The 4,289-nt window shown below is 45.0% G+C and overlaps 1 protein-coding gene across 2 annotated transcripts in view; it reads right to left on the reverse strand.

The window, feature by feature from the left end:
* The window catches only part of LOC109522917 (troponin I, fast skeletal muscle-like), a 5,884-nt gene extending 4,737 nt beyond the window's left edge, over positions 1-1,147 (reverse strand). Inside the window, exon 1 of one of the 2 annotated variants that reach the window (XM_019881748.1) lies at positions 1,064-1,147. The gene's annotated coding sequence lies outside the window, so the exon portion shown is untranslated. Of the gene's footprint in view, positions 1-240; positions 320-1,063 lie in introns of those variants that run through there. The other variant, XM_019881747.1, reaches the window with a different exon arrangement.
* Between the last annotated feature and the right edge of the window lie 3,142 nt (positions 1,148-4,289).

Genomic DNA, 4,289 nt, shown 5'->3' on the forward strand with positions numbered 1-4,289 from the left:
CGACATGGAGGCGAACACGCACGCCACGGCCGTTAACACCAACAAATTCAGACGCACATGCATTACTATTAAACTTTGAGAGTGGAAAAGGTCACTTAGCCCCCCCCCCCCCAAACACACACACACACAAACACACACACAAACACACGTTTATTAAAAGGACAAACAGTTCAATTTGAAGTTATTAAAAAAAATCAAATAAAAAGAAAAATGACACATCCGACGTGTGAGTGTTGACACCTGCTTCCTGGCCGGCAAAACGACTGAAGACGATGAAGAGAATGGCGAGGAGGAGGAGGAAACAAGAAGACGGCCGCGGAGAACGCGATGGGTGGGTTGGGGCGTTTATTGACACGCTGCGGCAAAGTCAGCAATTCACGCCAACGCTTCGGATGGTGGTGGGCGGGGCCAGCAACCCACCACGACTGCGTTGGGAATCTTCCACTCAATCTCTATATGGTGAACTTAGAAAGTTCCCGAAATGGTCCCCTCAAGATCTATTTGGAGTGATTAGCCAGGAAGGAACAAGCCGACGGTGTTTGGACTCCTTCCTCCTTCCTTCCTGCGCAATTACGAGATAGACGATTTTTACACAGAGCCGCCTTGAGAGCTGAACGGAACTTGTTCCTCAGCCACACCCGGAACCCGACATTTGTCTCTCAAATGGTCTGGGGAGCACTGAAATCAATGAAAAGGCCATTCGGGCCCTTCCAGCCAACCTCCCAAAAACAACTGTTGCTTTTCTGATGCGTTTTTTAACCGTCAAATAGCAGTCTGTGATATTGCATTTTGAGAAAAACTCATCCAGGTGACTTTTTGGATCCAGGTCACAATGTGCCGTAGAATAATGACATCATTCGACGTGTGACCGCGGGCTGTGCTGGGAATCGCTCCCGGTTTCCATACAGCGGACAATAAAGTTGGCTCTTTGGCTGAAACAAAACATCAAACACTCCCTACTCACTATTTGGAGACTTTTAGCTTGCCGTTAATCAACGATGCCAACTCTAGAAAAATGCCAAATGATTCGGAAACAGGTAATGAGTGTCACGTGACTGACCTTTGAGGGCGGGCCAACACGTCGGCCGACACGCGCGCCTTCTTCATTCTTGGAATGCGAGAGGATCCCCACGAACATCAAATCAAAGATGATCAAATGACCTGCAGCAAAAAAGGCAAAAGACGGGCCGACGGGGTGCGCCCTTTACCGGGAACGCGGCACAGCCTCACTTTACCAGACCCCGTTCACTTTTGTCACATTTTTAACTCACACCGCGACCGTATTTGGTCTCATGTCATTTCACTCACATGAATGCATTTTGACAATGTGACTCAAAGGCTTCGTCGCCCATCAGCGCTAATCTCTACTGGGCTCGACCACTTCCCTTTCAAAAGTAATGGGGAAGTGGTTTGGGCAATATTTTGGTTTTATAGCTTGCTCTTTTGGGCACTCTCTCAATCTTGTGTGTGAGAGCACATGAATCATTATTCCCCATTGCCCCATAAGTGCTCTTCCAATAGTGTTCTTTCTCATTTCCTTTAGACTTTGAAAGCCGTGGTAGAGGAGAGGTACCAGCAGGCAAAGGAGAAGGCCCAAGAGCTCGTAGCAAAGTCCTCTGCTGTGAGCATAACAGCAGATATGTGGACCGGCATCAACACAGATGCAAATCTGGCAGTCACTTGTCATTTCATTGATGAGCACACCTGTCTGCACTCAGCCGTGTTAGGTGTGCTCCATTTCCCTGACCGCCATACAGCTGAGAACACGGCTGGCTGAGAACAGCTGCCGTTCAATCGGCACTCATGGCACAATGGGGCGTTTCCACCAAGGTAACTTGCCTTGTGACAGATGGTGCGGCCAACATGGCCGCATGTGCCAGAGACCTTCATCTGATCTACAACTCGATCTACAACTACTGCAAGTTTCATGAAAATCAAAATCCGCTGGGTGATTTGGCATGGACTGACGCCCATTCGGGCATATGATGCGGGATCTTATTTGGAGTGCTCTAGCCAAGGGTTGTCAACATGTTTTTGTTTTTTTTTTTAATCAACCTGCATCAATTAGTAATTGCAGTTGTCAGAGGAAATTGGCCAAGTTCCAGCTGGACAACGAACACAAAATATCAGCAGATCCATGATGCTCTTTCATCATCTTTTCATTAAATGGAGGATACAATGGTAATGACATCATAAAGCTTTACATTGTACGTGTTCCTGTGCACATGTAAATGTTGCTGCCTTTTTGTTTTTGCTTTAAACAGGTACCATCTCTGCTTCTGGTCAGACATCCTCCGGAAAGACGTTCACAATGATGGGGAGTGATCATGTTCCTGGTGCCGTCCCACTGGCTGTTGAGGACGTCTTTGAAACCATAAAAAAGGTCAAACATGTTGTAGTTTTGTTTCATGTTTTTGTGATTGTGCTACATTTTGTTGGTCAATCTCATTTAATCACAGATGATTTCTGTTTGGACTGCAGTGTCCAAAGAAGGAGTTTCTTCTCAGAGTGTCTTACATAGAAATACACAATAGTTAGAACAAAATTCTGTGATAGGATTCTTTTGACACTTTCATGACTGCACTTTTCGATCATATCCTTCAATCTTTTGTGGTCCTCACAAGTTACTTTTCAAATTTAGTGTGAAAAATCTGTTTTTGTTTCAAAGAGACGTTCAGGTGAGGCTGCAGTGGTTCAAGTCGGTGTATGCGTTGGGAAGAATTCTCTTGCAAATGAACGAATTGAAAAGTTCTCTGATGGCTACGATTGTACAGACGCTCCCCTACTTACGAACGAGATACGTTCCGAAGGATCGTTCGTAAGTTGAATTCGTTCGTAAGTTGCTTCAGTGCTATATTTTGTATGGAATGTATGTTTAAGGCTTATGTAAGTATGTTTAAGGTTTATATAAGTATAATGAAATGAAGTTGAACTTACTTTTGGAAGATGTACTCGAAGGCTTAAGAAATTGAGGGTCCAAGAGAAGAAGACGAGGGTTGACGAGTCCTTGGAGGGTGTAGAGGGTGTAGAAGCGATCTGACGACGATTGCACAGTTTTCTTCTTTTTCTCATCATAAATGATGCAGTAGCACTGTATAGCATCATTCATTTGATTTGCAACCTTTGTGCAACGTTCAACATTCTCGGGTCTTGCTGCTCCAAGAGTGCGATGGCTTTATCTATGAGCGAAAACCCCTCTGCCAAGAGTTCCGTCTCAAACTTCTTCATGGGGACAGGCGTTTCCTCCTCCTCTCACAGCGCTTCACGTCGGTATTAGCAGCGGAAACAAGTACTACAGTACTCGGAAAAAGGCGCGCAATACAAAATCTAATTTACAGCATCTCTGTCCGAGAACATTTTTCGACATACCTGTACCCACAAAAATGTTCGTATGTAGCGTTGTTGGTAAATCGGGGAGCGTCTGTATTTTTAATATAATAAATCTGTTGAATTTTCATGAAAAAAAAAACTTTTATCAACGGGATTGGGGTGCAATGTCTTTCAGTGACGCCTTCATTCATTTGGCTTCATGCTGTCTGCTGTCTTTCCTCCCACCGTCGTCACAGTGAAGCCAAGTGCTCCATACGCTTCGTCATTTCCTCGTCTTTTCGGTAGACCTGCGTCGCTCTCTCTCTCTCCCAGTCTGTCGACTTCGCGTCAACACTTCACACTCAGACTCTGTGCCGTGTGCAAAGCGCGCATGCTCAGTGCCAAGAAAACACCGAACGAATGCTCCCTGCGCACTCTGCCAAGGAGAGCGCCACTACCCCCTAACGTAGTCGAGGTGCAATTGCACTTTATTCTCGGACAGGAAAAAAAGATCAAGATAAAAAAGCATGTTCCTCGAGGCCAAACGCCCCCCCGCCCCCAGGGGGGCGCGCACCACTATTTGAGAACCACTGGTATAGACCAATCAGGCAAAACAGTGTAACCACTTGTGCAGCATAGAAACATGTTCTTACTTTTTGCACAATACGTTGATAGGCACTCGCTGTATAACGGTGTCCTTGGGTGGCATGAAAGGCGCTCTAAAATGCATTTATTATTATTATTATTATTATTATTAAAAGGTGCTCAGTTTTGACATTGCACAACAGGTGTTACGTTTTTTTTTCTTTTTTAGATTCGTGTCATTTTTGTGACCTCAATTTGAATATATGAAAATAAATATTTGACACAGCTTTCAGAATGCCGACCCAAGCGAGTAGAATGTCTCATTGGTTGCCTGCATAAGTAAAGCTGAGTTAAGGTCTCCCTTGACATGAGCAGAGCAATCTTGATGACCAACT

The sequence above is a fragment of the Hippocampus comes genome, unplaced genomic scaffold (assembly GCF_001891065.2).
Source record: "Hippocampus comes isolate QL1 unplaced genomic scaffold, H_comes_QL1_v1.1 scaffold299, whole genome shotgun sequence".
In the NCBI taxonomy this organism is placed as follows: domain Eukaryota; kingdom Metazoa; phylum Chordata; class Actinopteri; order Syngnathiformes; family Syngnathidae; genus Hippocampus; species Hippocampus comes.